Genomic DNA, 20,846 nt, shown 5'->3' on the forward strand with positions numbered 1-20,846 from the left:
GATATGTACACAGAGCGACGGACTGGCAGGCAAAGACGATAGACCAACACTGCCGAAACAGCCACGCTCTTGTATACGCTAAAACATACACAGTTCTACGCCCAAAGGTTCTTCATACACAGACACACACCTCAGCCACACAGACGTCACTGCTGGCGGTGGCTGCTTACACACACAAAAGAGAGATAAACAGCCAGACAGAACGGCAGGCAAATTCACAGATACGCATACAGCGATAACATAGCCATGCTCACCCAGGGCGAGCGACGACCGGCAGTAGGTCGTCACTCTGGTCATAGTCGTCGTCTTCGTCTTCGTAGAGGATGAGTGGAGATTGGGGAGGGGGTAAGATAGCTCCCTGTACAGCTGTTAGTAGCGAAAGAACGAATGAGTGAGCGAGCGAAGCAGGCAGGCGGGCGGATAGCACCCTTCACCATTGCCAAAATTGTTCCCTCCCGTGACCTGGTGCCTGTGCCATTGTCGGCGCCGCCGCCACAGCCGCTGCTGAAGTCGCCGCGGCCGCTGCCACTTCCGCTCTCACCGCCATCTCCGTCTCTATCGCCTCACTTTCGTCTCACCACTGGCCTCCGCGTGAGTGAGAAAGCGTACGAACATTCAGTCAACGCGCCTCACAGACACGAACACACTCTCGGTGAAGACCAGCAGCAGCTCGTCTGCCTGTTAACCGGCAGCCGGTGGTGCTTGCTTTCCTTGTTGTTGCACTCCTTGTCTTCTGCGTCGCCGCCGTCGTCGTACCAGCTGATCGGCTTTCCCATTGCACAGCTGAGCAGTCAAATGGCGGAAGGCCACGGGTGGCGCCCTCGGTCGGTCATTGTCGACAACAACGCGAATGCATGAGAGAGAAAAGAAAAGCGCGCGGCGCCATGCAGGACCGAGCAATAGCAACATGCAGCCGGCGGCTGGAGACAGGACGGTAAGTTCTCTATAGATGGACGAACGAACAGGAGGTGGCGCGACCAACCGGTCGGCCGAGTGGCGGACGACATGAAGAAGGCGGGGCAGGCCCGCAAGAGGCACAAGGAAACACATGGCAACTAGCGGGGAACGGAAAGGAGAATAGGGCTAGGGTTGGAGAGAGGATTGAGGAAACCCAAGCTCTTACGCCGCTAAGTTCTCTTCGCTGGCTGGATGGACATGGCCCATGGCCCACGGCTCCGCCACCATCACCGTCGTTGCCTGCCACCGTTGTGTTGCTGCCGTCAACGCGATGAAATCAGGCCGGAGAGCCGCTTGTCGCCTGCCAGAAGGGCATAAACAACGGTACTGTCAGCGCCTGCTGCAGCCCCCCGTGCGCCTTCATCGCCGTCTTCACTTGGTGGCCGGTCGTTTGGCCACTCAAACAACCGCTTCTTGTTCCTGCTCCTGTTCGTGGTTCGCTCTTAACACTCTCTTAGCTGCTCTCGCTCTGCAAAGCCTTGTAAGTTTTCCCCTCTGAAAACCATCCCCCGTTTCGCTAGGAGCAGTCTCTCCAAAACCCACACACTGTCTCCCTTCTTCCCAATTGTTCTTCAGCTGTGGCCGAGACTCGCTGGATGGCTAACCGATGCCGGTGCTGCTCACGAACTGCCATCTCTTCTCTCTCTCAATTTTAGCATTCTTCACGCTCACTCCGTTCTTCTTCTCACTATTGCCGTCCATTTACTGGGCACAGACAAGAGCGGGGACGAGAAAGGGAGACGGGCGAGAGTGAGAATGAAACAGAGGGGGAGGGGTTCTGCTGCCGGCAGTGCTTGCGCTCTGCTTTTCTCAGCAGTGTCTTATGTTTAGCCGGCTTACTTATGTGATAGTGGTAGTATATTGGTGTATAAATTTTGATACGGCGCCGCGGCTAGCGGAGGTGTGCAGAGCGGGAGCTGCCGCCGCCGACGACGACGACGATGCGCAATGGAGCGCTAGAGTGGCTGGCGGCAATATCAAGGGGTAACGGTGACGGCCTTACAGTAAGATAGCGGCGCAGTAGCGTGCTACGGAAATGTGGCGCTAGCAGTAGTAGCAATAGAGCTTTTTAACGGGTGAGCCAACTTAGATGCGGTTTTCAACGGCGGGACGAGAACGCTGAGGCGGTGACGACGAAGATGCTGGCGCGAACAATAAATGCTGTGGGAAACGACTGTTTGAGATAAAGTGGAGCAGACGCCGCTTGAGAAGCTCGGAATACTTGATACTCGTACGGAGAAAGCGAGGAAAAAAGCAATCGGAGGTGTAAACTAGTGGTCCAGTACCGTCGAGTGAATAGAGCTTGAAACAGCAGTTGGAATGCCGGCAGCTGGTAGCGATCAACGTCGCCGTCGAGTATTAGATGATGTAAAAGAGAGGGGGGGATGTCCAAAGGTGCAATAGTTACGCGTTTTAACCCGATGATCCGCGTGAGGGGACGAGCGCAGCGGTGATTCGGCTGAAGGGTTCGTTGGCTAGAGGCAATAGTCGAAAGGGACGGGCGGGAGGAAGCAGAAACTGGGTGAAGAAAAAGGGTTAGCGACTAGTGATATGGCAACTGCGCAATTAGAATTGCTCAATTATCCATTAGGTAAAGAGTCCCATATTTAGGCTATATCGGTTGAGCATGCTGAATGTCAGGTATGGCTGTATAATGTAGGGATTTTTCACTAGTTGCAAGTAAATTGGTAACTTATTGTGCACCTGCCAAAGGATAAATTTTAATGGACCAAAGTAATCCCCATTGGTTCACTAACATATAATAGACATAGTATAAACTTCAGATATGTTCTTGGACAATCATGAGGCGACTGGATGCATTTGCAAATTTTATAGCCATCATTTATCTATTTAATGAATACAATAAAAGCAAGTGTCCTCCACAAATAATCGGTCAAGTGGAGTATAACTGAAGATAATATACAGACAGTAAAGAGCATGCTTCTGTATCAAATCCTATTTAAAGCATTTCTAAGTTTGAGTAAATTCAATCTTTTCTTTCGTCGTAGCTTTGTTAGCCCAGGCTTATTGATTTTAAATGATAATACTTCGCAATTGCTACTAGTAAACCGAACCGACTAAGATATTTCTGTAGCTCTTTGTTAGCTATATCCAATAGCAGCGCATAAGTTGAGTAGTTTTCGACCCCCGCTTAGGATGCGAAGTTGCCGCCCATATCTCTCGAGGCAATGCCGCTACCCCCAACCACTACTACCGCCGGTGCCCCTATTGGATACTTGAGTAACAGAAGAGGATGAAGAAGAAAGCATTCTTCGTCTTTATTGCTCTCATTGCTGTTATTGTAGGCCTGGCTGCCGTGGCCACTGTTGCCGTAGTCATCAATCGGTGCTCGTGTCTCCGCCGAAGCTCGAGAGCTCTGTCGCACCTGGACCTCTCAGTTTCGGAGCTCAAGCTGAGACAGCGCAGCGACTAACAGTGAGGCAGGCAGGCAGGCAGCCAGGTAGACATGAAATGCGACAGCTACAACTGGGGGATACAGATGGGCGTAGAATGGGGAGTAATAGGGAGCTTTCTCGGAGGTACACGTTAAAGCCAACATCGAGAAACTCCTGTCCTAGTAGCCCATAGCAGCTTTTCCACGGCGAAAGACCAACCCAGCCCAAATCGACCTGACAGGCGGCCCAAACTTGCCCAATTTGGTCTGGCGTGGCTGCCGGCAGACATGCGCAGAGCATAGCTAAGGTTGAATCTACTGTTCTTCGTTTCACTCCCTCACTTGTCGACAACGGCCAAATCAAAGTTGTGGCAATAGCGGCAGCGGCGGCCGCCACCCATTTGGATAGCTTGTTTCTGGGTTGTGCTTACGATGGAGTTCGGGATGAGGGCTGAGGCCGGTCGAGTGGGCAAGGGATCGAATCACTTGGAAAGAGATAGCGCATGGCGCATAGGGTTTGGATAGGGAGAGGGGCCTCTCCTCACGGAGGGGCAGCCAGAGAATAAAGACTGAAAAGAAAGAGAAAGATTAGAATGGGAGCGGCGACTTGCTGATGGTTGTCGAGTCAGGTCAATGCCTTTGACGAATCCGAGGGATTGGAAGGACAGGGGAGAGACCAGACAGAAGTCTTTTCATAAACGGGCCTCCAGGCGCGTCCGAATCACCGCGTCAAGGCCGTGCCCAGTTGAGTTTCTTCTCTGTAATTGTGGCTGCCGGCGCGGTTGTGTGCGAAGGTCGCTGGAGGTCGAAGAAACGCACCCGTTTTTCGTGGTGCGTGTTAGAAGATGAGACGGCGTCACTTCGCGCTTTTGCTAGTAGTTATGTCAAGCGAAAAGGCTTACGGCTGATAAGGCGAGAAAGAATAATGAAGTACCAGAGTAAATGGGTACGAGACAGGACGTAGTAGAAGGCCATACATGTGTAGTCTGTTCTGTATGATTGTGCCGTTATCTGTTTGTTGTTGTCACGCACTATGTGATCAAATAGGTGCTAACCTATTTGCGGCAAAGTTTTTGTACCTATATTTACAGCTGTTATTAATATCGTATCGAGTAAATGCACCAATCGTACCAACCAGAGTAGGGATACTATCGGCTTAATCATAGGTAACTTAGGTGTCATTATGGCTTCGTAAAGGTAATTATGAAAAAAGGTTCATTGCGAGACTATAATTTCGTAACGGATTTGATTTACTTAAAAATGTTGACTTTTATCAACCTGCTTAACTGCTTTACAAACTGGTCAGTTAGTCTCAGAATAACAAAAACTGTGATTAAATTCTCGATAAAGTTACGCCTTTACGAACGTTATAGCAAGTACTATGTGATATAGCTATGCTGAAGACACAGTTAGTCTGGCAATACTTGCTTTTTATTATCCTTGAAGATTCTGTTAGAAGAACCTATTAGGGTTAGAGGTTATTAAGCATAAGAGAGTTGTTACCTTTGATAGCACTTGCTAGAAGCATACCATTTCGAAAACGGAAATTTTTCATTGATCGATATTCGAAAGATGTTTAATCTGATTAGCGGAGGCAATTGCCCCAAAAGTTTCCTGGGAAAAATTTTGAAAACGAATTGTCTCTCTTAACTATTGATTAAACTTTTCAATCAACAGATAAACTATTTACGTTACTTAAGCGCCTCAGTCATTCGTGCGACAATACAAAAAATAGTATTATACATAGGTTCGTTATTAAGTCAATTGTTTAGCACGCCCGGTGACATATATGTATATTATTATATTATTGTTATGGTAAATCATAAAGGAAAAACTCTAGCAATTATACTTATTGCGAACATTTGCAACACTGTGTGCTGGGAGTTTTGTCTTGACAAATGGGCGACTGGCCTGAAATGTCATGACTAATAAATAAAGAAGTTTTGAGAAATGAACGTTAAAAGAAGCATCGCATGTAGAAACTTAACGGTTGGCGCTGGGAGCGCCAGGACATGGGTCAACGCAGCCTCGTTTACCCTGCTGAGACGGATTGCCTCAGACGAAGAAAGAAGCAACAGCTAAAGGTTTTCAGAACAATCTTGAGGCATTTCGATCTTCTCACAAAAAAAAAGTCGCATCTAAACAGCTATGCCCAATAAACTTAAGACGTCATTAACATTTACGCGTTTCTAATTGTCACCTGCCTAGAGTAGCTACACTCTAACCCATACTCACTTAAGTTATTGTTTATTCTGAATTATCATATATTTACATGACCTTACAGTCGTTGGTGTCGCCCGTCTGCAACGAATCCGGTTTTTTGGCCCTCATACAGTTTCTATATTTGTCTTACTTCAAGTCCTGTCTATCTGTCTGTCTGTCTGTCCCATATGGTGACTGTCAGTCGGTGGATGGCAGCGTTGGTTCGACCACAAGATACGGTCATGGCTCGTTTGGCATAGCTTGCTCGCTTTCATCGTAGCAACAATGGCAGCTGTAGCAGTGGTAATGCTGCGGATCGCAGTTGTAGTCTCATAGTGCACAGGGGAAGCTGCAGCGACAAAAGGAAGCTCAAGCTGGTTGGGCCGAGGGTCGGATGTGCTGTTCCTGCTGCTATTCCCTTGGATAGTAGAATCTTTGGGGAGAACTTATAGCGGCTGACTGGTAGACGAACGGCCCGGCCAGCAGGGTAAGCGAGAATGCGAAAAACCCTGGGGTGATGGCAACTGCCGTTACCGCTGCCTGGGTTCCGCCGATGGGCATATCGAGGTGGGCTGGAGAAGAACAAGGAGGCGACACGACAGCCATGCTGAGGAACACCAGCGGCAGGAGCGACGGCGGTTGTGGCAGCGACAGCGTCCGTAGCACTTCACTACCCCACCGCTCCCAACATGAGCAGGAACAGCAGTAGTAGAAACAGCCTTGCTGTGGCAGGCAGCAAAGGGAAATGGAGAACGGGAACGCGAGAAGCGAAGACGTGGTACGAAACCCAGAGGGCGCAGGGGCCTAACACCGGGCCAGCATAAGCGGGTTGCTGGGAACCAAGTTCAGGGTAGCCGCCGCAGGTCCCCTGCCTTAGTTCGGTTCGGTTTGCGTTGGCATGCCTACTTGCTTGAACCCATCGCCACGACCATGGCTATGGGCTGCCTGCTTTTGTTGCCTCCTCTCCCTGCCTGCTCGACTGCCCCTGCAAGTCCTTGCACGTCCGAGGCATTCATTCCCAACAACGCCCTCCGCGACGAGCCTTCCAACCATCTCCTGCCGCTCAGTCGCTGGCTAGGTTCCTCGGTCGTTGGTCGTCATCTTCGTTCTTCTCTTCCTGCCCATACTCCTTGTGTTGCTCACAGGATCACAGGAGTCGAAGGAGCAGACGTAGTAGAAGAAGATTCAGGGCGGTTGTGAAGGCTGCTGGAGCACAGAGAAATGGCGGCCGCTGCCACTGTTGCCGTTGATCTTCTCAGAAGAAGAGGAAGGAGCAGCAGACAACGATGCTAGCGAAAAAGACGAAGTGGAAGAAAACCAAGAGCTTGGCACAAGAACTGGGGCCGGTAACGGCTGGCCTGCTACCGAATGCGCCTGCGCTTCTCACATATAGAAACAGCTCGGGTGGAGGAAGGGAAACACCAAAGGGTCTCATTGTGTGAGCACTATTATATGTGCCTATGGTAGTGCGGTAGCGGCTGACTGCTCTGAATTGGTCGGGACGGCTGGCTGAGTGGGTGTTGCTCGAAATGTGTTTTGTTGGATCTATTTATTTGCTTATATGTATGTTTATATAGCGCTGAATGGTGCGTACCGTGTCATATCGGAACAAGACGGGATAAAAAAAATTGAATTAAACAGGAAAAGTGTTGAACAAATTGTGTGAACAGCCTGCATATCACTGCTAATTATTCGCGAACGAAGAGAACAAGCATTATGGTTAAAAGAAGGCGAGCAGATCACTGCAACGTGTTAGTTTTTTTACAGTAGATGAAGGACTAGTAACTGAATGGGTTTGCTACACATGGAGAAAAACTTTAGGTGTTTCTATGAAATTTTGACCATAAATACGACGGTTCTGAATCTATTTGCATTTGGTGTTAACATTTATTTCTAAGGCTTTAGATGAACTGCCATAGCTTTAGGAAAGAGACAACCACACCGCAGGTGAATGGCAATTTGGATTCGCTGGAAGTCAGCTGTTCAAATAAACTCTAGTAGAGAGCTTGTAGTCCATGGCACAGTTTAATCGTGGATGCATAAGAGCGAATGGATTCCCACGTGTGCATCATTAGATCTTTATCACTATCGAACAAGTGAAAATTAAATTTTTTCTGTCATGAAATGTCGAGAAAATAATTTTTTGTAGGTGTAATTAAACTGCAAATCGATAACTTACAATCCAAATCTTTACTTGATAAAGAGCTATAAGGACATACAATTCCGTTCGTAATTGCAATCATCTAGCGTGAACAAATGTAACGCTGCTATATTGGCAAAAAGTAATTCTTGAAATTATTATACTATACGCTGTAATACAGTGCACATTTTGAATTGGTGGAAAATGGACGTTTTCATATGGACGTAATTTCCTGATACAATCAGCTAATACACCGACTACGATAGGGAACACGATAACCAACTCGTTATGAGTAAATTAAATAAGATGATAGTTATTTTTCCTATATTACTTACCTTTTCCTTTAGAACAATGACGAGCAACGAGGTTTGATTAGGTAATAATAATTTTGATAATCCCCCATAGAAAATTTCTGTTCGATACGAAAACGTTGTTACCTATTATCATAAATTCTTTTTCCCTTGTAATTCTCGAAGAGGTAACGTCAGATAACAATCTTGGTTAAAATCAGCTTCGTTTTCCAGCCACTTGAGTGTCATCAACTTCTCGTCGTTACTAGTGGCGCCATCTGACGGACACTTGACATACTAACGGCGATGAATTCACTAAAAAATGGGTTCTCATTGCCAATTGAAGAATAAATGAATAATTTAAAGAGAAAATTTGTGCTAGGAATCGGAATCATGCACGAACGATGATACAACGAGCGACGAATAATAGAACCTGCATAAGCTACTGCAAGGTCTAAAGCCTGAATATAGAAAAAGGCACTGCTAAAAAAACTAACTAACTCGAGAACTAAACGGAAACAGTTAGATAGAAATCAATACATAAAATTTAATTAATAACAGAACTTCATGTAAACCTCCTCGCATTGAACTATACTAGAATATGTAAAAAAAACAAGAGGGATTAAGAAAACACTATAAGTTTCATATATCAATACAAATGGTTGTCACACAAATGTAACATTATAATTACATAACTAAAACTGATGATAGAGCGTGCATTTTTCCAGAGAACATTTTTTGACATTTTGCAATAAACATAATTTTTCTCCCGCATATTTTCTCTTTCGCTTTTTTATGTACACTTTATTCATTAGATTCGTCTTGTTTCTTGTAGTTATTATAAAATTTCCTATAAAGCCACCTGGAGAAATAGTTTTTCGACAACACCAGCCCTCTATCTCTTCAGTATTTGAACGTTATTGTGCGACGCCGTCTTTGTTTATTTGCTGCTAACATATACTGAAAGGGTAAAGAATTACAGGGATGAATTGCTCGATATATTGGTTAGTTCGAAGCATTTCCTTCTTTGTCTATTTCGATATCGATCTCAGAGACGAAATCATTGCTAGTCGTCTAAGTGGGGTTCGATACCGAAACAAAATGAGACGCATGCCGACCGTAGGATATGTTTGTCACTGTCAACTCGTTCTTGGTAATTTCTGCGTCACACTTTGTTGGCTGTTTTCGGCCTCTGCCCCCCGACACTTCCTTTGTTAATTCTTAGCAAATTGTTTGGCGCTCTTCACGCGTTGCCGTCGTAGTGATAGCTGCCACTATGAAGCAGAGTGGTATCGACGGGCTCTAACTACCAGTTAATTGAAGCTCCTGCCCACAACTTGGGTCATGTACTTTCTTGGTGCACGATGTCGACAGCGGTGTTCGGAGCGGTTTCTGTTACCATTCGTTATGTGTTGAGCCACTAGCACAGCACCCTCCGGAGCTTATCCGCTGTTTCAGTCTGTTTATAACTTCCCTCAGCCCCATCCAGTGGTCGACTTGACCGAAGGGAAAAGTTCTGCCATCTGCTTTTGCACGGTATAATAACTGTAGCTCGCTAATACAGATAAATCTCGCGCTTTTCATTAGTAAAGATAATTTATTTAACCAACAATTCATAAACCAATAGGAGTGACAGGTGAATAAGCTAGAGTTAACTGTTAAGACCCAGTTTTTAGTTATGCTGTTCACGGCAGACCGCCCATATATTCTGCTGAGTCAAAGCCAACTTGGAGGAGACGGTGACGTTTTAACTTTTTCAACTTTGCTTTATTTTCACCCTTTGTTTGCTGTAATTTTGTTAATATCATTACCAGAGATCACTCTATACGGTTACTAGTGCCGTTCAACACTGTTTTATTGCGTCAAACAAAAAAAACATTCAGACAATGTAACTTGTTCCGATTTGTCGTCTTGTGCTGTTCGCTCTCCGCTCCGGAGGTCTTGTTTGAGGGTGAAGACCCAGCGCATCGGTGTGGTTGTGATTGAAAAGTCACTACATTTTACCTAATCGCATCTCAGTATCGGCTATTCATAAAGTCAATAAACGACTTTCACAGCAAGCCATTACGACCAACAGAAAAAAGGTTTTGTTTTCGAAGTTAGATATTGTTAAAATTCTAGAAAACAATTTATGCGTTCCTACAATTAATATAATGCACCAGTTACGAACCGATAAGAGCCAGGGAGAGCCGCTTAAATCTAATATCTATCTCGTAGCTATGGCAGGGTCACATATGATGCTCTCGCTATATGTATCAAGCAATACGGAATTCGTTACTGTGTGTCCTTACCGATGAAGATGTTCATTCGGCAGAACACGCATACATAGTTTTGTTGTGTAGGAAAGCATTTTAGACAAAGTACCTTTGTGTTTTTGGTCCATACAACAGGCTACGCTGCATGAGTAACAAACGAAGCTAAATGCACGAGTAATTGTTAAGGTTAAGCTTTATACTGATAGCAATTAAAGCAAGATTGACGATCAGCCGTGGGAACGTAATTCACGTTGAGTTGGACGAAGAGGAACGCCAGAAGGCCCTTGAAAGACGTCAACAATAGCAAATTAGATATGTTGACTAACGCAGAAAAATCCTCAACTAACTGTAATCTGTCATCCAAAGTAAACTTGTCAAATTTTTAGAATGTTATAAATTCGTCTAGCGCTCAAGTATGCGATTATTCTACTATATATTAGATACACTCAAGTTAGCGTCTACTGCGACTCAACTTTTCGGTATTCGCATAAATCGAATCGAGAAACAGTACCCGACATTGAGAAAACAAGCCACTTTCTACGATTACTTATCTTGCAAGCCTGGCTGGCACTCTCGTTGCTTTTGTCATAAATAGAGAATTTGAATACCAGAAAAAGTTCAGGGATTTCAACTGAGTGATAGAGAACGCCGTCGCTCTGACCTGGCAACCGCGCGTCCATTCGTGCCTCGTCATCGTCATCATTTTCCTTCTTCTATTATCCCCTCTCCGTTTTTTCGCCTCTTTCTGTACAAGCCGTAGTGCACGCTCGTGCCCAGCTGAAGACTCGTGCACGTCGCACCGGGTTCGTCAACCGTTTGTCCGGTCGACCTCTCAATCGGGGAATGCAAGTTAAAAGGTTAGACCACCCGGGGAGGAAACGAATATCGGCAATTCCTCAGAGGAGTCTTGCAGAGGCCCGCAACATTGAAACTGCTGCAGCTACCGCTGCGGCAGCCAGTGGAAGTGCTGTTGGTGATATTGCAAGGAATACTTGCACTTCAGTCCCCTGCTAGCTTCCGTCTGGCTCTGTAGGTGTGGATTTATCTATGTGAGAGTACGCTTGTAACTGTGAGGGTACCGCCGCTTAAATGATACGGATATATGTCTGCATTTTTGTCCCCCGCGGCCTGCGGTTCTCTACGGTCCCGAATAATACTCGATGCCCTCACACCAAAAGCTGCAGCTGGCCCTTCCGGGTACTGAGCATTGAAGAGGAAGAGGTGCGGAAAATGGTGGAGAGGGCAAACGGGAAAGAAATCATAAGCGCAATTTTTCTATTCGTCACAGCACCTTTTTTCGTTTTGTTCGAGCAAGTAGACAAGCAGTCGCTTGCAGACTCGTTGGCCTAGCTTTGCACTGCGGCGGCTACTGCTGCGTGGTAGCCCACCATGAGGCCCTGTCCTGCGTCCGAATTCCTTCAGTTCTCGTTTCGTAGTTCTGGTAGTCCTGGTAGAGAACCTGGATCAAGGCAGGGAAACAAAGAAACGGCCCTCGTTCAAATGTGGTTCCTTTACTGACGCCAACAACCGCCTGGTAAGGAGGACTGCCAGCAGTCAGTCGCACTATTGCGGCAGCATCAGAAGCGGCACCATTACTTGTACAGCTCTTGACGTCTTTTCTACCACTTTTACATATTCCTGCGCCATGGGGGTACTGCTGCTACGGCTACTGTGTTACAAACTCTTGCCGCATTTGCAGCAGAGAGACAGGGCTAAAAGTAGAAAGAGAGCGCCCCCTTCCCCTGCCCCCTGGGAATCAACCCTCGACTGGCCTCCATGCCACGGCTACCCCACAGACCTGGCGTACCCCCAGTTTACCGTCGGCCTCAGTTCAGCTTAGTCGTGCCTGGCCGGGCCGACTTTGCTAGTTGACTAGTGAAGCGCAGTGTGCATGAGCAGTGTCGGGCTGGCGGCTCCGCTGAGCCGTTTGTAAGTGTTACATGAACGCCGGAGGGAAAAAGGAAAGCCGCTGCCTTTGCCACAGCACGAGCAGTAGAGGTAAGAGGAAGAAGGTACTTATTTGCCAACCACGCAAAAAAGCAACCGGGCAGCAACAACGGGGACGATGGAGTATGGGTTGGGGCGGAAAAATAGTATGAGGCGAAAAGAAACATTGAGGCATCCATGGCAGATCGCTGAATTGGGGACTGCTTGCTCATTCTTCGCTTTACCACAAATATCTCCACCAGCTTTTTGCCAGATCCATATAGATCATCTGCTATCACCAACAGCAGCAGGAACGTCCGACAAAAGAGGTTATACGCGGTTGTGGCATGTGGATAAAAAGGATCATGTTAGGTTCATATGGAGACTAGTGACACGTGAATTTAAGATTAATCATTTTATAAATGATCACTATACTTGTAGGTATAACGCTATATGCGCATGCAATATGCTAATATTAGCTACTGCTAGAGGACGTTCAATTTAGTTGTAGGATCATGCGATATATGCCATAGAATATATTGTTGTTGTAACCTTTGTGAAAGATTATTTGTTGTTTGTGATGTTTCGGCTAGTGGGGGACTGATATTTATAAAAATTAGTTGTTCGAAAGACCGTCAATGACATCTCGAGCAGCAGTCGAAATAGCTGAAGGCAAAGCTTTTTGTCCGCAAATCAATACTAAATGATCAACACTAGTGCGTTGTGGTTTTTCACTAATAAAAACTAATCCCGCTCGATTTTAGCCCGTGTTTGCGGATACTCATTATCAATATCCTGGTGCATTTCGGTACTTAAGATACTTCAGATGAATACCTTTCATCTTAACTCTAAGTGACTGAGTTCTTTTTAAGTGGCCGCCGTTCAAAAAGACTCTATAACGTTTGCAAGGGTTGTGACTCCAGTAAAGGTATCTATTTATGCGCCGTGTGGCATGGATGCGTATAATTAAGTATCTATTCACGAAGAAGCTGTTTAAGCTGTTTATTACGTCATTTCTAAGGTTCCCACGGTCCTATTCAGTTTATTTTCATGTCTACAAAGCCGTAACAGAGCCAGCGGTTTACCATTGCATAGATTTCTTTTTTGGCGTGATAGATTTAAGAAGATTTAGGGCATATTGTGGGGTATTTTTGCTCTTGTTGATGTGGCTGTTGAAGTTAGGTTAAATATTTAACGTCCCTTCACTATCCGAAGTCGTTTTTGCTGCGAAGAGGCAGACAGGCCACGGCGACTAGTGGATACAGCTTCCACCTTGACAGGAAGCCACAGCTAAAGTAGCTCTCCTCCACTCTTAGTCTCTTCCTCACCTCTCAAAGCTCCCTCTATGTTCATTCTGATTGTTCATATTTGCTTCAGATCGTTCTACCTCACATTGTGCTCTTACTTTTTGTGCGTCCTTTTCACTAGAATTTCTTCATTCGCACACCGCCTTTTTCTCCCTTTTTACCCTCAGTTCACTCAGCCCCTAGTTCCCTTCCTCTGTGTCACCAGACACGCTTTCGTCCTCGTCTCCCTCTTTTTTCAATTCACGACGTACCAGCCAGCAGCACCGGCTCCGTCTTTAAATTAACTTCGCACTCTGCCAAATGTCGTTGGTGGCGCCCTCAGTGACCTAAAGCCGAAATCCATTTGGTAGCTAGCTAGAGTCCACAGCAGCATTCAGTGACGGGTCCCTTGCCTTCGCTTTCGTACGTTCTATGCCTGCGAGCGCGCGTCGGCCTAACCAGTGCTCAAGGGTAGGAAACATTGGAGAATCAACCTTGTGCTTGTATGGGGGTCCTGTGTACGCCACTATGTTGTGTGCATGTGTGGTCGGTCGATAGCGCTGTTTATCTGTCTGTGTGTCTGTCTGTGGATTCAACACTTACTCAGACCGAGTGACTGTGTACGCCGCTCTCTGTGTGGTCTATTGGCATGCGTCAGGGTGTACATGTGTGTGCATGTGTGCGTACGAGGAAGCGTGAATGTCTCAACTTTGTATGTATGTTTTATAGGGAAGATATTCGCCTGACTGTAGTGAAAGTAGAAGCTTGAGTGTGTAAGGAAAAGCGCGTATGTCTCTCTGTGTGTGCATCCCGCTGTATATTCTGAGCTGTATGTGTGGGGTGTCTGCTTGCCTTCGGATGGCAGAAGGAGGTTAAAGCGGCGGGGGGAGGGATGTCGGTGGCGACGAAGAGGGGGTATTTTCCGGCAACGGCAATTTTGGCTTTTGGGGCAACAGCGGTGGCAGTAGCATTTGAGCAGACGAGAAGAAGCGGGAAGAAGAGGAGGAAACGGTCGTGGTGGTTTTCTACGGTTCTTGACCGGTCGGAGAAGGACCCACTAAGGTGCAGGCAGGGTACGTGGAGGCTATGGAGCCTGCTGCGTTTGTGACGGGAGTACAACGGAGAAGAAGGGACAGGACGCTGATAGTGAAGATTGAGGTCGGCTGACGTGATCTGCTCCTCATCGTCGCCGGTGAGAGAAAGGAGAGGACCCCTGCGTGGCTTAAGGAGGAGCAAGTACAGAAGCGGTGCTATACGGTGGTTGGCTAGTTGATGGCCCCGCCAAAATAGTACAAATATTCCACTTCAGCAAGAAAGATTTGCTAGACTGGAGTGACTGGCTAAGTCTGGCTCACAGTGTTTGCCCGTGATGGCTGAGTTTGCGTTCGCGTTGTGTACAAACATTGACATAGGTCTTTACTACTACGATATTTTTTGTAGGAAGCTACCTATAGTATACATCAGTTTGTTGCAGTAATTATAGCAATGACACAAGGAGGAAAAAATAGGTTTTGTGGTACGTCAGCAACCAACTACAGTGAGCTTTAGGGTGGTTGTCAAAATAAATAACATAAACGGACGCTGTTCGAAAAGGGCCGTGAATTTTCTTCCATCTTAGCCAAATTCGTGATGAGGTTTGGGCAATCGATTCGTTCCTCTTAACTAAGAACAATAAGATACTCCAACAATCCCGTTGGCATGCAGTCTTCCTTCTTTTTATACATCTTCCTATAATCCGTATATGTAGTCGGGTCTATGACAGACGATCAATCCCAGCCTAATTTAAATATCAATGTCACTTCGCGATAGAGGACGAGGGCGTAAAAGGAAAGAGTGAAGTACCGGGGTGGTAAGTCAAGTAACTACGCAATTCCATCTTCTAAATTCATACCTTGCCCGTGCAGGCTCGGAGATGATTCGGCAGAAGGCGTATTCATGGCATCGTTAGTTAATTTAGATGTATACACGGGGACATGTATGAATCATGTTGAAAAGCTGCGCGCAGATATGGATGGTGGGACTAATTGAAACGAACCTTCCCTGTTGAATTAAAACGACTTGTTGCCGTAAACAATAAGGAAATACAGATTCGATCTAAATTTGTTTATAATTTGGAATTTGCAGTACGAGAATAGCAATAGCAGTTGATGAGACTTGAAAATATGCATCGCTTCTGTTCTCAAGGATCGTAATACCTCGGAGTTAAAATTGAACAGGAAATTTAAAAAAAAAAAATGCTGCAACGAGCTTAGCCATAACCGTGTGAACGCTAGTTGGACATTACTTAGTTGTATTTATTTGACTATATATTGACAGATTACAGATTATGCCTATAGATATACTAGTGCTTATTTTCGACCAACTTTTCTGTCCACCCAACCCACCTTGGATTATTCTATTTAGACATGACTATGGGTCAGAACATCCGCTATTCAGTAATATCGAGTTGTGCAAGTGTGTTTATTCGGGTGATGATGGCGACATAATTCAACCTATAATCTATAAATCTATAATAATTTGAGCTTTAAGACCGATCCAAACAAAGAAGTCTCGTGAAACGCAACAGCACTAATTTTGTACAAAATTGCTAATATAGGGTTGTTTAATTACAATACGATATAATAGATCGAGAACGTGTTCTTCTTGCTACTCCATAATGGTCGACTAAACACTGTTTGTATAACCTGTTTACTTTCATGTATACGTATGCTAGGTGGCCTACGTAGCTTAGGGTGGTCCGTATGCGTACGAGTATAGGTGTGTGTGGTGTGTGTGCCGACTTGTACCACCTTTTTTTTCACCCTGCAGCTATGTCCTGTTTCTTTTTCGAGTCAATAGCATTTTACGACAATTAAGCCGGCTTGGCTGTCCCTGTGTGAGCTCAAAAGACACGGGGCCTGCCTAACCTGCTTGGGACGAAAGGTATACCGGAAGAAGTGTAAGCGTTAACCCGAACTGGCCCCACTTGGCCTGACTAGGGACGGGACCGAACAGAGCAAATGGGATAAGCCAGACGGTGAAGCTGGACAAATGGCATCTTTTCGAAAAAATTATCACCAGTTTTGTTGCTCTGTTTTTTCCTACGGCCGGGTGGCTGCCGCCACTGTCCTCGCCTTTACGCTACTCTCCATTCAGTCTCCATTCCTCTTGACTCTTCTTTCAGGAAAGAGGTAGTAGAAAGAAGCAGAATCCTGCTACTGTCAGCGCCGCTGTTGCAATATTGGCTCTTCACGTTTGGTCTGTCGGGCCTGTCGGTCGCGGAGCTGGTGCAGCAGGCCGTTTACAGCAGCCATGTAACCGCCCGCGTACCTAATATAGAGAGAAGTGTCCTTTTAACGGGAGGAAAGAGCTGATGCCGACATGCAGCTAGGGGAGACAGGAAAATCTTATCGCGCCGCTTTGCGCTGTAGTCGACAGAAAGGAACGCTTGCGACAAGCCTGTCGCTGCTGCTGCAGGCTGGTTGCCGCGTACATAATGGCACTTTCTCGTACAAGGGGTGTAAGTGGAGCAAAGATGTGGCCTGTGGAAACGCTGAACGCTGCAGCACCAGCGGTGGCAGCTGCACCAGAAGCACAATCGTAGGAAAAAGAAAAGGAACGTGGAAAGAACAAGAAAAAACTAGGGAAAAAGCGAAAAGAACGAGAAGAAAAGGAGAGCCCAAAGCCAGCAGCAGCTTTCAGGTCCTCTGTGTGCCTGCTTTGCTCCCAAAGAGCGAAGGAGGAAAAGAGACAGCAGCCGCTCCGACACGGAGCCCCATGTAAGGACGAACCAAGTATAGAGCACAGCTTTAGGGGGAATGAACAGACTGATGCTGCAGTGGAGATTGCAATGATTCCTTCTCCAGGGGCTTTTGCCTGCCTAGTGCCCGAACTTCGTTTGCACAACCTCCCAGCGAGTCCACAACCATGGCCCGAGGGCCATATGGCTGCCAGGCAGGCCGGCGGAAAACAGCAGTGCTGGTGGGTGGTAATAACGATGGCAGTGGTAGTGGAGATATAAAAACGTTCAAAAACACCTCCTCTCTAGACCCTTTATACATCCCCACGCCATCCACTCGCACACAGTGGTTCTTACACAGCGCAGTCTGCTCACGCCGGAGCGACCCTGCAGCTTACCCCACGCTGCTCCTCCGGGCTTCGTTTTCCTGTCCGCTTCGACCTCGATCTAGGAGAAAGAGGACCCTCTGCTGTTGCTACCGCTACGATCTTTGTTCCTTTCTTCTTCTTTTTCCTTCTCTTCATCTGCTTTTTTTCTTCATCGCTGTCGTCGTCATCGTGGTTCCTTCTCATTGGTGAGGCGCCAGGCGCTTTTTGGCACGGCTCGGCAGCACTCGGGTCGCGAAAGGTTTGGCAGGAACGCGGGGAGGCGTATGCTAGCAGATCCTCCGTTTGCATTTTTCGCCTTCTCCATCCCTATAAAGCCCCATCATTGCCCCCTTCTATCGCTCCCCGTGCTACCCTATCGGTCGGGCCATGCCCCCGAGAAACTACCCGAAATTCTTCGTGGACACTCACCCCCTGAAGCGCATCCGACAGGCGGGCCGGCGAAAAGGCCTGAGCCGCTCTGTGCCTTCGGAGCCCTTCTCCGCCGTCTAGCCGTCCTACCTAGCACTTTTCGAAGCATCGTCGACTACGATGGGTGCGAGAGCAGCGCGAGAATAAAGAGAAACCAGTGGATAAGGGAGGATAGGGGCATTTAGCTGGCACGGTTGCAGCGAGAGGAGCAGCAGTACTGCACCGAGCAAGCGACCACTGACAGGGATGCAGTCAGCCCTAACAGCTGATGGCATGGGCAGTACCATACGTGCGGAAACAGCTGCAGAGGAAGCAGCTGCGCAGAAAGGGTAAAAGTACGGACGAGCTAATCAGACGAAGGAGCAACAGTAGCAGCAAATCATCGGAAGAAAACGAAGAAATCCGCGTGCTCTTTAGACGTGCACTAGCCGGTTTTTCCTCTAACTCACGATCCTGCGTCCTGGCTTTGGTCGTGACAGTTTGGTCATGTCCACTCGACTAGGCAACGTGCAATCAGTATTTGCATAGATGCACAATCGTACGTTCTAAATTGTTGTTATTAGGATCTTATGATACAGTAATAATGAAATATAGCTTTCGCATGAATGTTTTCTTCTAGTTGTAGCCTACAGTTTGCAACTACAAGGCATTTATGGGTATTCTGTAAATAAACAAACTGACATAAAAAGAAAGAATATCTATGAATAGTGGATTTATGCAGCGCATAAGAAGGTCATATGGAACAGCCGTGCTCTATATAGTTGAGGATTAGCTTCTGTCTGTCCTTTACCAGATACGTGGCGAAAGCAAAGGCGAGAGGCCGCGTTTCTCTGTAGCGCAAAGTGTTGTGCAAATTATCTCGGTCATACTTCTATCCGGCATTGACTAATACGGAAATGTTTTCTGTCCTTGTGCATATTGCAATGATGATTGTGACAGGATGAGTTATGTATCGTCTGCTACTTTATTCAACTACAGCCCTGGTTCTTTTTCTAGCGGAAATTATAGCGGAAAAAAAAAATGGTAACCGTTCTCAACTGTTGTACTGGCCCAAGCTAATCTAATCACGTGACAACAGATTAAGCTCTATAGTATCTCTGTGAATTAGAACCCACACGAAGTTGTAGAAGCGTAGTATTAATATATGGAAACCGACACATATGAACGATTTGCGTGGCGACCCACACAGTGTGTCAGTTCGGACGAGGTGATAGTGTTACTTACACTTTCTATGTAACGTCGTAACCATATCGGGCAAATTGGGAGGATTCACCATAGCCAGTCGACGTCGATGTCTGACGTGAGAAAGGGATCTGCGCGTATAGTGGTCACAGGAGATGAACGAGGCGTTACTGCCTTGTTAGAACGAGTTTCGCTGCGCCCTGTCCTATCATTCTAAGCAACGCAGTCGCTTGTATTACACAGATCGGAAGCGCGCCTGGGTTCTCCTCGGTTCAACTATATGAGTAGCAAGATGGTGGACGACTCGATGCGACTGATCTGCGTTGTCGTTCAAGCGGGTCAACGCGCGCTGGCCCTACCACGCTGATTAGGACCAAAGCAGCGATAGGATCGTTACAGCCCAAAGGTGGACGCATTGGGTCCGAACATTAGTATATGTAGGGAGATGAAACAGGCTTGCTTAGTTATTCGATACCAAGAGGGCAGCACCTGGAAGCTTATGGAGTTTCGCAATATAGAAAAAGAGACAGATTGTAAGACTAGTGTCTAGGCAGCGGTTCGCGTTGATTGGGCGATCGTTAAACGATTGTGGAGTTGTGATCCTATGGTGTCAGCCAAGAGGTACCAGAATGTCTACGGGATATTTGGCTAGTGCCGCCGCTACCATCGCCAGAGAGTCGAATGAGGCATGCAAACAGGAGTGCAGGCCCGAATTTAAGGCAATGGGTATATATGGGAAAAACACAGGCATAGATAGGATTCGCATAACGGCTCGGAAGGCGCGGACTTGAACAACTGCTTCGGGGTTTGTCGAGCGTTTCAATTATCAATCTGGTTATATCTACTTAGCGTTTTCAGAACTGACTTTTGCCCTGTATTGAGTTCGCGCTATTTTGTTTGTTATTTACGTCAAGACTGTGATATGGCATGGATTATATAGAACAAGTCGTATGTCACTACATACAGTAAACTAAAATGCATTGTAGAGTGTTATACGATGCATGGTGATCTACATCACAAACATTCTTACCGTGCCTCCAATAAGCCAGTGCATTAGCTAGTAGTACTGTTACAAACTGTATCTCTAGTCTATACATCAAAAAATAGTTGCACAATTCATAGCTACAGGAAATAGCAAAGGACAAACATTTCAGATGAAAACGACACTTACGGTAAAGTGGATTGTAAAGCACCGACTCAGATCGACGTTCAAGCATCATGCGCTAACGATACTTATCATATTATAGGCAATAGTGGTCGTATTATAGAAGCGATACGTGGCAGAAGAAGTGGATTGCGGTCAAGTGAGGATCCGGTCAGAGATCATCAGCGCTGGCTAGTCTCTGCGCATGGAGTTAATGGCCAGCCACGTCTAGCAAGGGTAGTCAGAAGGCCGGCGAGGGATATGGCGGGAGACCCACTAGCGGACTCGGCAGGGTAGAACGACCGACCGTAGTGTATAACAGCATTGTACAGCTGTGGCAGCGGCAGTATAGGTTCCGGTGCAAGTCACAACGGACTACAGCACTCACTAATTATAATGCAGTCAGTGATTCCATTTAGTCCCGCCATCATAGGCACATTCATATAGAGCAGCTGTGGAAGGGGGTAAAGAGAGGAAATGTGGGTTGGAGATGACGCCGGAGGACAGGCAACAGCGGGTGGCTGACCCAAGTCGAGCGGGAGCGTCAGGAGCCG

The 20,846-nt window shown here is 46.7% G+C and overlaps 2 long non-coding RNA genes across 2 annotated transcripts; one reads left to right on the forward strand and one right to left on the reverse strand.

The window, feature by feature from the left end:
- Positions 1–260: 260 nt before the first annotated feature.
- On the forward strand, positions 261–8,760 carry LOC147751902 (uncharacterized). The gene is made up of 2 exons (XR_015315595.1): positions 261–934; positions 8,219–8,760. It is a non-coding gene; the product is annotated as an uncharacterized LOC147751902 (long non-coding RNA).
- Positions 8,759–20,462, reverse strand: LOC111272056 (uncharacterized). The gene is made up of 3 exons (XR_002687301.2): positions 20,320–20,462; positions 19,191–19,637; positions 8,759–10,522 (listed from the first exon to the last, which is right to left on the reverse strand). It is a non-coding gene; the product is annotated as an uncharacterized LOC111272056 (long non-coding RNA).
- Positions 20,463–20,846: the final 384 nt, after the last annotated feature.

Source organism: Varroa jacobsoni, unplaced genomic scaffold, assembly GCF_002532875.2.
Source record: "Varroa jacobsoni isolate VJ856 unplaced genomic scaffold, vjacob_1.0 contig01503, whole genome shotgun sequence".
Lineage (NCBI taxonomy): Eukaryota > Metazoa > Arthropoda > Arachnida > Mesostigmata > Varroidae > Varroa > Varroa jacobsoni.